This window comes from Carcharodon carcharias, chromosome 5 (assembly GCF_017639515.1).
Source record: "Carcharodon carcharias isolate sCarCar2 chromosome 5, sCarCar2.pri, whole genome shotgun sequence".
Lineage (NCBI taxonomy): Eukaryota > Metazoa > Chordata > Chondrichthyes > Lamniformes > Lamnidae > Carcharodon > Carcharodon carcharias.
The window spans coordinates 18,802,940-18,814,962 of NC_054471.1; the positions used below are offsets into that span (position 1 = coordinate 18,802,940).

General features: G+C 45.4%; 1 protein-coding gene across 1 annotated transcript in view; it reads left to right on the forward strand.

The window, feature by feature from the left end:
• Positions 1-12,023, forward strand: part of LOC121278118 (dynein heavy chain 8, axonemal-like) — a 2,067,071-nt gene that overhangs the window by 1,409,687 nt on the left and 645,361 nt on the right. The window lies entirely within an intron of this gene.

The window sequence follows — 12,023 nt, forward strand, 5'->3', positions numbered from 1 at the left end:
CTCATTAGACTGTCAGTGTGCATGCCTGGCATCCTGATGAGACAGAGATATGCATCATGGTGCCCTCGTCTTTCCATTATCAATGGGCATTCCAGGTTCAAGGCTCACATCAATATACAGGCTACACTGCAATGGTTGCAAAAAGCCACATTCTCACCTTGGTGCACTGAAGTCTTACCTCCCGCTGGCACCCCAACCTCACCACGGCTGCTTGGCCAAGGTGCATGGCACCTCTCTGGTTCCAGGGCTGCTGCTCATATCTACTGAGGATGAGGAGGTGTAGAGGATCCTCTACAAGTCCACAACCTCTCTGCATTGTTATGGGATGTTTTCTCCTGGAAGGCTAGAGGAGCATTGGTTAGTCCACTCTCTACCTGCAGCATCATTGCAGCCTGGCCAATCCCACCTGATGAAAACCTCACAGGGCTCAGCACATTCGTGACCCTGGAGTCACAAGGCCCTCAGCCCAAGCAGCCAGAGCTCACCCCCTTGGCTCATTGGCACCCCCTACCTCATTGACATTTCCAGTCACACTGTAACACCTCTGAGGTCCATGGGGGGGTGGGGGGCAGCTCTTAACTGTTCTGTAAAGTGACCCATGCCAACACAGTGCTCACACTTCCTGATCACAGGAGATCATTAAAGCGCTTCCGGCACTGGACTCATGAGCACCTCACCACGTCATGGCTGCTGACCCTAAATGCCACCTCCTCCCAGGCCGTTTTGGTGAGGTGTGGGGGCCTCCTCCTCCCGTCCCTGGGGACAAGTGTTTCTCTACTGGCTGCCACCTCCTCCAGGAGGGCAGCAAGGCACTCATCTGAAAAACACGGGGCTGATTGCCATGGACCTGCTGTGTCCACCCGCTGCAGCATCCATGTACACAACTTACATGTCTTTTTGTGGCAGCCTTTGAGGGGCTGCCGAAGCTGGATTTGAATCGGTCGCCAGGTTACCATTGGACCCGGTGGACATTAAGCACCCGCCCACCCTTCATGCTCGTTCAAAGGCCACATCTCAGGTGGGGTGGGCCTTAATTGGCCTGCCCGCATAAGATCATGGTGTGCTGCCAATCATGGGCGACGGTCAGCTTCATGACGACCTCCGCCCGCCCTTGCAGAGCAGCTCCGTCAAGGGTAAAATTCTGCCCCCTTTGCTGAATTCTAAACTGCTGCTATGACTTGCTACTTTTTCTAGCAATTTTATATGACTCCTCTTTGGATCTAATGCTATCCGTAATTTCTTTTGTTAGCCAACGTTGGGCTGCTTTTCCAGTTGTGTTTTTGTACTGGAAAGGAATGTGCTGAATTCTAAACTGCTGCTATGACTTGTTACTTTTTCTAGCAATTTTATATGACTCCTCTTTGGATCTAATGCTATCCATAATTTCTTTTGTTAGCCAACGTTGGGCTGCTTTTCCAGTTGTGTTTTTGTACTGGAAAGAAACGTATAACTGTTGCATTGCATATATTCATTCCTTAAATATCAGGCAATGCCTAACCACCCTCATGCCTTTAGACCATAAGACATAGGAGCGGAAATTAGGCCACTTGGCCCATTGAGTCTGCCCTGCCATTCAATTATGGCTGATTAGTTTCTCAACCCCATTCTCCCACCTTCTCCCTGTAACCTTTGATCCCCTTACCAATTAAGAACCTATCTGTCTCGGTTTTAAATACACTCAATAACCTGGCCTCCACAGCCTTCTGTGGCAATGAATTCCACAGATACACCACTCTGGCTAAAGAAGTTTCTCCTCATCTCTGTTCTAAAAAGGACTTCCCTTTACTCTGAGGCTGTGCCTTCAGGTCCTAGTCTCTCCTACTAATGGAAACATCTTCTACACGTCCACTCTATCCAGGCCTTTCAGTATTCTGTAAGTTTCAATCAGATCTCCCCTCATCCTTCTAAACTCCATTGAGTATAGACCCAGAGTCCTCAAACGTTCCTCATATGTTAAGCCTTTCATTCCTGGGATCGTTCTCGTGAACCTCCTCTGGACCCTCTCCAGGGCCAGAACATCCTTCCTGAGATACGGGGCCCAAAATTGCTCACAATATTCCAAATGTGGTCTGACCACAGCCTTATAAAGCCTCAGCAGCACATCCCTGCTTCTATATTCTAGTCCTCTCAAAATAAATGCCAACATCGCATTTGCCTTCCTAACCACTGACACAATCTGCAAGTTAACCTTAAGAGAATCCTGGACTAGGACTCCCAAGTCCCTTTGCACTCCAGATTTCTGAATTCTCTCCCTATTTAGAAAATAGTCTATGCCTCTATTCTTCCTACCAAAGTGCATGACCTCACACTTCCGCACATTGTGTTCCATCTGCCACTTCTTTGCCCATTCTCCTAACCTGTCCAAATCCTTCTGCAGCCTCGCCACCTCCTCAATACTACTTTTCCCTCCAACTATCTTTGTATCATCTGCAAACTGAGAATCCTGAGAAGGACCCCCTTATCCCCACTCTCTGCCTCCTGCCAGACAGCCAATCTTCTATCCATGCTAGTATCTTGCCTCTAACACCATGGGATCTTATCTTACTGAGCAGCCTCCTGTGCGGCACCCTGTCAAAGGCCTTCTGGAAGTCCAAGTAGATAACATCCATTGGCTCTCCTTTGTCTAACCTACTCGTTACCTCCTCAAAGAATTCTAACAGATTTCTCAGGCATGACCTCCCCTTGATGAAATCATGCTGACTTTGCCCTATTTTACCATGCACTTCCAAGTATTCTGAAATCACATCCTTAATAATGGACTCTAAAATCTTACCAATGACCGAGGTCAGGTTAATCGGCCTGTAATTTCCTGTCTTTTGCCTCACACACTTCTTAAACGGGGGGTTACATTAACGATTTTCCAGGCCACTGGGACCCTACCTGACTCCAGTAATTCCTGAAAGATCACCACTAACGCCTTCACTATCTCTTCAGCTAACTCCTTCAGTACTCTGGGGTGTAATCCATCTGATCTGGGTGGTTTATCCACCTTCAGACCTTTCGGTTTTCCTAGCACCTTCTCCTTGGTAATGGCCACCATACTCACCTCTGCGCGCCCCCCCACCCCCCCCCACCACCACCCCCCCCCACCCACCCTCCACCCCCCCACCCCCACCCCCCCTACCCCACCATCACTAAATCTAGAATTGCCTGTTCCCTAGTGTGCTCCACCACAAGCTGCTCCAAAAAGCTTCGTAGACATTCCACAAATTCCTTTTCTTGGGATCCACTACCAACCTGATTTTCCCAGTCTACCTGCATATTGAAATCCCCCATCATCACTGTAACCTTGCCTTTCTTACATGCCTTTTCTATCTCCTGGTGTATCTTGTGCCCCACTTCCTGACTATTGTTTGGAGGCCTGTACGTAACTCCCATTATGGTTTTTTTTACCTTTGCGGTTCCTCAACTCTACCCACACAGATTCTACATCATCTGACCCTACGTCATTTCTGGCTATCGATTTAATTTCATTTCTTACTAACAAAGCAACCACACCCCCTCTGCCAACCTGCCTATCTTTGATAGGATATATATCCTTGGATATTTAGCTCCCAGTTCTGATCCCCTTGCAGCCATGTCTCTGTGATGCCCACCACATCATATTTGCCAATTTCAATCTGCACCACAAGCTCATTTACCTTATTTCATGTACTGCGTGCATTCAGATACAACATCTTCAGTCCTGTATTTCCCATCCCCTTTCTCATTGTCATCCCTTTATCTGATGTGCTTGAAGTTAGATTCCTAGCCCTTTCCAAACACTGTCCTATTTTGTGTTCTGAAGACTTTAATAACCTCTCCTGGGCTCTCCTTTCTTTTCAATTTTTTCATAATTTTCCATGAAGTTGAATCCACTCCCTCACATGCTAACCTGCTGCTTTGTTCCCCATTAGTCATACTTCTTGGAATTTTACCCTTCCCTTCCCCCCCCCCCACTTTCTAGTTTAAAGTCTTGTTGACCACACTATTTACCCTTTTTGCTAGAACATTGGTCCCAGATTGGTTCAGGTACAGATCCCTCCTGTTCCAATACTGATGCCAGTGCCCCACAAAATGGAACCCCTCTTTCCCGCACCACTCCTTTAGCCACGTGTTTACTTCCCTTATTCTCGCGTCCCTATGCCAATTTGCACGTGACTCAGGTAGTAATCCGGAGATTATAACCCTTGAGGACCTGTTCTTTAACTTAGTTCCTAGTTCTTGATAATCCCCAAAGAGGTCCTCTTTCCTAGTCTTACCTGTGTTATTTGTACCACAACAACTGGATCCTCCCCCTCCCATATCCTTTCAAGCCGGTCAGAGATGTCCCTCACCCTGGCACCAGGCAGGCAACATAACATGTGGGACTCTCGGTCCTGCTTTCAAAGGATGATATCAATTCCCCTAATTATAGAATCCCCTACAACTACCACTTGTCTTTTTGCTCCCCCCTCTTGAATGGCCTCCTGTGCCACAGTGCCGTGGTCAGCTGGCTCATCCTCCCTACAGCCCTGTTCCTCATCCACACAGGGAGCAAGTATCTCATCCCTGTTGGACAAGGTCAAGAGCTGAGGCTCCTCTGTTCCTGAACACAGGATCCCTCTACCTGCCTCACTTGCAGTCACACCCTGCTGACCCTGACCACTGACCGGACTTGAGGTACTTAATCTACCGGATGGGACCGCCTCCTGAAACAAAGCGTCCAGGTAACTCTCCTGCTTCCGGATGTGCCGCCGCGTCCAGAGCTCGGACTCCAGTTCATCAATTCTGAGCCGGAGTTCCTCCAGCAACCAACACTTGCTGCAGTTGTGGTCACGGTGGCTCGCAATGGGATCTGCCAGCTCCCACATCATACAGCTACAGCACAACACCTGCCTAGCCTTCTCGGCTTAGATAATTAATTTATTAATTAGCTTTGCAGTGTTTTTTGTTTCAAATTTGGTGCAGATTTCCTACCAACCAATCAGGTCACAGCTTTCCTGCGATGTCACTTTTTCAGTTTTGGCTTCAGTTACTCTCTGCCCCAAGGTCACCGCTCCAGTGCTCCTCCCTCTGAGTCTGCTCCCTGGAGACAAGCATAATGAATTTCCCCAATGTATCTTAGCCAACTCATGCCTCGTGACTTTGTAGTTCCCTTTGTTTAGATTTAGGACACTAGTTTCTGATCAGATTACTTCACTTTCCATCCTAATGAAGAGAGAAGCGATGCTGATGTAGAACTGGATGTCACACCACGCTGTATTTTCAGATGATGTTACCAAAGGGCAGCCTGCAGCTAAGAGATGGGAGGGGGTCATGGATTCATCATTGGCGGAAAACAGACAAACAATGTGGGAACAGAGAGAGAATCCATTCTAATTGATACCCTAGCTATAATTAGCAGATAAGAATGAGCCCAGGCAAGAACACACCAACCCAGCTAGATGACAATGAAAAAGCATTGGAGAAGAATTGTGTGATCAATCATGTCAAAGGCTGTGGATAGATTGAAAAGGGTGAGGCTCAATGGTATACCTTTGTCACAGTCCCATGAGATCTCATTTGTGACTTTCATTGGAGTAGCCCTGGTACTGTGGGTTGAATTCTGATTACAGGGATTCAGACATGGAGTCCTGGGAAATATGGGCACAGATTTTGAAAGTGACAACACACTCAAGGACTTTGGAGGGGAAAAGAAATTGGAGATGGTGTGGTAGTTTGCAAGGATGGTGGTGCAATGGGGTTTTTTTTGAGCAGATGGTTAAAAATGGTAGATTTTAAGGAAGTAGGGACAATACCTGAAGAGACAGAACTGTAAACAATATTGGCTAACATGGAGACCAGGAGGGGATATTAGGTGGTCTGCAGTTTAGTGAGAATAACCAAGGGAGTGGGAAATGGGTCTTGGACAAGATCAGTACAAGATGAAATAGGAGAGAAACTAGATAAAAAATGTCAGTTCAGGGCAAGGAAGTGGGGGAAATTTTAGATTGGGCAGAATTTTTACCTCGGTGGGCAAGCGCGTGCCCAACCCGCTTGAGCGTAAAATGACGCAAAATATTTCGGTCAGCGGGTGCGGCCGGGAATTGGCAGCGTGCCCGCCGACAATTAAAAGGCCTCTTCAGGCCATTAAAAAGATAATTAACGTAGATTTTTTGCTAACCAGCCTATGTATCCACGGGCGGGTTGAGGTTTCTAACATCAAGTAAAAATAAAATCTTTTAAATTTTATTTATAACATGTCCCCTCTTGTGACTCTGTCAGTTTTAGAATCTTTATTTGTAATTTTTAAAACTCTTCATCTCCCTGAGACAGCTCTGTGCCTCAGGGACATTTTCAAGCGCTCGTTCATGCGCGTGCGTGAAGTTCCCCGCTTACCCTCCTCCCCTGACCGCACAGGCAGCTCTGAGTGCTGCCGCTTGTGTTTCACGCTGGACAGGCCTCAATTAGCCTGCCTGCGTGAAATCTCGGTCTGGCCCCAGTCACGGGCAGTGGTTGGCTTCCCAAAGCCCCCGCTGTGCCCGCCTGACAAGGCAAAAGTTCTGCCCATTAAGTATGGCCTGGTGGGCAAGTGGAAGGCATAGAAGCAGCAGAGGTAGCTGACAGAAAGATCTCAATTTTACTTACAACATCCATTCGCTCCCCACACATTGCTGGAGGTGAGTGTGGAAAAGAAAGAGAAGAGGGATCTAAGAAGACAATTTGCAACAAAGAAAAGAAGCTGATGTAAAAACAGAAAATAGCTGGAAGATCTCAGAAGGCCTGGCAGCATCTGTGGAGAGAGAGAAAGAGAGTTAACATTTCGAACCCAATATGACTTCTCTTTGATCATATTGGATTTGAAACATTAACTCTGTTTCTCTCTCTAGTTGCTGTCGGACCTGCTGAGTTTTTCCAGCATTTTGAGTTTTTATTTCAGATTTCCAGCATCCACAGTATTTTGCTGTTATAAAAGAAGGTTGCCTTTGCATTCCAGGATGACCCAATATTGCTTTATGTGGTCCAGCCAGATCGAGCAGTGAATGGCTAAACCAGCTATTTCGTTCAAGTATGCATCGCTTGGATTTGTTATGATGTGGCAATGAGGGCAAAAATCTCAGCTCCAATCTGCCTAATTAGGTGCACTCTACTGCAGCACTGATTCTTTTGCATATCCAGGTCCCATCTTCTTCGGTTGTACATTTGATACTGACGATATGTTCAGGGTCACTACTGGACCCTAATTCCATGTATCTTAAACCCATGCCCATCTGTTGTCTTGCTGTGGTCAGCTACACTCAAAACTTACTGAAGCTCCCCTCTCCCCCGTACCCATCACTTATGGAAATATAATCCCTGGAGGATCTCAACCTCCTCCACTGCCCATGCATGCATAGATCACTTGCTCCACTAACTCTGCTCACCCAATGGTGCCTTTCTGTGAAGGACTGGATGCGGATCTCAGCTGTGCACTCTTTAATGAATTCACACCAATGAATGGCTCAGCCATGCCTGACTCCCCACAGTATTCCAGTTGGACTGGTACTGATCCATAGTGTAACCCATGCAGACTCATAAAAATTCCAAACTGGCCTTTGATGAGCTGACAACAAGCACGTTAATAAGAGCAATTTGGCAATGATTTGAATCAAATGGGTTGCCAGAACCCAACTTTCCCCGCTCTAAGCAAAATTCCTAGCAGTTAGAATGGTGATGGGAAACCAGTACAACACCCAGTAGTGTTAATTTTCATGCCTGCCTGCCTCTGTACTAGCCTCCATGTGGGGGTGAAAATTCTACCCTATATATCATAAAGTCATGGCACAGAAGGAATTCATTCAACCCATCAAGTCATGCTGGTCCTCTGTCAAGAAATCCAGTCAGTCCCCTTCCCAAGAGATAAGAAACAGGGAAGGTAAGAGGTCACTTGTGGGAGTAGTCCATAAGCCCCCTAACAATAGTCACAATGTAGGGCAGACTGCACAGGAAGAAATTAATAGGATGTGTAAGAAAGGAACTGTGGTAATCATGGGTGACTTTAGTCTTCATATAGATTGGAAGAATCAGATTAGCAAAGGTAGTCTGGAAAATGAGTTAATAGAATGTACTCAGGATAACTTCTTGGAATAGTTTGTTCTAGAGCCAACCAAGGTACAGGCTATTCTAGAGCTGGTAATATGCAATGAGACAGGATTAATCAATTACCTCATATTAAAAGAGCCTCTAGGTGACAGCGATCAAAATATGTTAGAATTTCACATTCTTTGAAGGTGAGAAATGTGGATCAAGGTCTAGTGTTTTAAACCTAAGTAAAGGTAATTACACGGATATGGAGACAGAGTTGGCTAAAGCAAACTCTGAAACTGGATTATAGGTAGAACAGTAGAGATGCAGTGGCAAACTTTTAAGATGTTTAATAACTCTCAGCAAAGATCCTGAGTGAGAAAGAAAGGCTCTTTTTAAGGACAGTATCAAATTGAAAGATACCACTAACCTTTGCAGAATTGTATAATGTAAGTCAGACGACTGGACTAAATTTAAGAGCCAGCAAAGACAGACTTTAAAAAAGAGGCAGAAATTAGAGTATGAGAGAAAGCTAGCTCAAAATATAAAAACATATAGTAAGAGCTTCTACAGGTATTTAAAAAGGAAGAGTAACTAAAGCTAGTGTTGGTCCTCTAGAGAGTAAGCCTAGGGAATTAAGAATAGAAATAAAAGGAAATGGTGGAAGCATTAAACAGGTATTTTGTATCTGTCTTCATTGTAGGAGATTTAGAAAAACTTCCCAAAGATACTTGAAAATCATAAGGTGAAAGGGAGGGCTGAACTTAAAACAATCATCAACACCAGGGAAATGGTACTGGGCAAATTATTAGCCTTAAAGGCTGACGAACCCCAGGATCTGATGGCCTGCATCCTAGGGTCTTAAAAGAAGTGGCTGAAAAATAGTAGATGCATTAGTTATAATCTCCCAAATTTCTTTAGATTCTGGAAGAGACCCAGCAGATTGGAAAATAGCAAATGTAACACCTTTATTCAAAAAAGGAGGGAGGCAAAAAGCAGGAAACTATAAGCCAGTTATCCTAACATCTGTCATAAGGTTAAGTGCTAGAATTAAAGTATTAAGGATGTTATAGCAGGCTAATTAGAATTTGGCAGATGGAGTACAATGTGCAAAAATGTGAACTTGTCCACCTTGGCAGGAAGAATAGCCACGAGGAGAGATCGAATAGACTGGGGCTGTTCTCCTTGGAAAAGGAGGTTGAGGTGAAATTTGATTGAGATTATAAGAGGCCTGGATAGAGTGGATGGAAGGACCCTATTCACTTTAGCAGAGAGGTCAGTGATTCAGGGGATAGATTTAAAGTGATTGGTAGAAAGATTAGAGGGGTGAAGAAAAAAATCTTTTTCACCCAGAGGATTGTTGGGGTCTGGAACTCACTGCCTGAGAAGGCAGTAGAAGCAGCAACCCTCAACTCATTTAAAAAGGTATCTGGATGTGCACCTCAAGTTCCATAACATGCAGAGCTACGGACCAAATGCTGGAAAGTGTGATTAGGCTGGATGGCTCGTTTTTCAGCCAGTGCAGACATGATGGGCTAATTGGCCTCTTTCAGTGCCGTAAACTTTCTTTGATTCTATGAATAGGAACGCAGTATAATATTTAAATGGAGAGAGATTGCAGAACTTGGTACTACAGAAGGATCTGGGTATCCCCTGCTACATGAATCACAAAAAGTTATTATGCAGGGACAAGAAGTGATTAGGAAGACAAATGGAATATTTGCGTTTATTGCGAAGGGAATGGAATATGAAAGTAAAGAAGCTTTAGTGGATCGTCGTGAGACCATATCTGGAATTCTGTACAGTTTTGGTGTCCTTATTTGAAAAAGAATATAACTGTGTTAGAAGCAGTTCAGAGAAAGTTCACTCTACTCATTCCTGGGATGAGGGGCTTATCTTTTGAAGAAAAGTTGAACAGTTTGGGCCTATACCCATTGGGGTTCAGAAGAGTAAGAGGTGATCTTATTGAAGCATATAAGCCAGAGTGGACCTGATAGGGTGGATACTACATGGATGTTTCCTCATGTGGGAGAGACTAGAACCGGGGATGCAGTTTAAGAATAAGAAATCTCCCTTTTAAGATGGAGATGAGAAAATCTTTTTCTCTGAGGGTTGTTAGTTTGCAGAATTCTCATTCCCAGAAAGCAGTGGAGGCTGGGTCATTGAATTTATTCAAGGCTGAGTTAGATAGATTGCTTATAGGCAAGGAAGTCAAGGGTTATGGGGGGGGCAGACAGGAAGTTGGAGTTGAGAACACAACCAGATAAGCCATGATCTTATCAAATGGTAAAGCAGGTTTGAGGGGCAAATGGCCTACTCCTGCTCCTAAGTCATATGTTCCTGTGCCCATTCCCGTGCTCTGTCCCAATAGCCCTGAATGTTTATTTCCCTCAAGTGCTCATCCAATTTCCTTTTGAAATCTTCCATCATTTCCACTTCCATCACCCTTGAAGACAGCAGGTTCAAGGTCAGCAACACTCGCTGCATAAACAAAGTTTTTCCTCATATCTCCCTGACATCTCATGCCCAAATCTCCCCTCAATCTCCTTTACACCAAGGAGCTAACCCCAGTTTCTTTCAGTTAATACCTCTCATCCCTGGAACCATGTTGGTAAATCTCCTCCAGGCTCACTCAGGGACCTCACATCTTTTCAAAATGTGGTGACCAGACTGAACCCACACTAGTTGTGGCCTAGATTTTTATCAAGATTCACCATAAATTACCTGCTTTTGTACTCGATACCTCAACTTACGAAGCTCAAGATCCCACATGCATTGCTAATTATTCTCTCATTATGTTCTTTTTTTTGGGATGTGGGCTTCATTAGCTGGGCCAGCATTTATTGCCCATCTCTTGTTGCCCTTGAGAAGGTGGTGGGGAGCTGTCTTCTTGAACTGTGCAGTCCATGTGGTATAGTTGCACCCACAGTGCTGTTAGGGAGGGAGTTCCAGGATTTTGACCCAGTGACAGTGAAAGCATGGTGATATATTTCCAAGTCAAGATGGTGAGTGACTTCCAGGTGGTGGTGTTCCCATCCATCTTCTGCCCTTGTCCTTCTAGGTGGTAGTGGTCGTGGGTTTGCAGGGTGCTATCTAAGGAGCCTTGGTGAATTCATGCAGTGCAACTTGTAGATGGTACACACTGCTGCTATTGTATGTCGATGGTAGAGGGAGTGAATGTTTGTGAATGTGCCATTCAAGTAGGTTGCTTTGTCCTGGATGGTGCCAAGTTTCTTCAGTGTTGTGGGAGCTGCACTCATCCAGGCAAGTGGAGAGGATACCATCACACTCCTGGCTTGTGCCTTGTAGATAGTGGACAGGTTTTGGGGAGTCGGGAGGGGAGTTACTCATCACAGAATTCCTAGCCTCTGACAGGTTCTTGTAGCCAGTGTTTATATGGCTAGTCCTGTTCAGTTTATGATTAATAGTAACCCCGAGGATGTTGATAGTGGGGGATTCAATGATGGTAATGCCATTGAACATCAAGGGGCAATGGTTAGGCACTCTCTTGTTGGAAATGGTCATTGCCTGACACTTGTGTGGTGCAAATGTTATCTGTCAGCCCAAACCTGGGTATTGTCCAGGTCTTGCTGCATTTAGACATAGATTGTTTCAGTATCTGAGGGGTCGTGAATGGTGCTGAACATTGCACAATCAGTGAATATCCCCACTTCTGATCTTATGTTGGAAGGAAGGTCATTGACTAAGCAGCTGGAGATGGTTGGGCAAAGGACACTGTGCTCAGGAACTCCTGCAGTGATGTCCTGGAGCTGAGATGACTCAACAACCACAACCATCTTCCAAACCAGCCAATTACCACCCCATCAGTCCACTCTCCATCATCAGTAAAGTAATGGAAGGGGTCATCAACAGTGCTATCAAGTGGCACTTGCTTAACAATAACCTGCTCACTGACGCCCAGTTTGGGTTCCATCAGAGCCACTCAGTTCCTGACCTCATTACAACCTTGGTTAAAACATGGACAAAAGAGCTGAACTCCTGAGCTGAGGTGAGAGTGA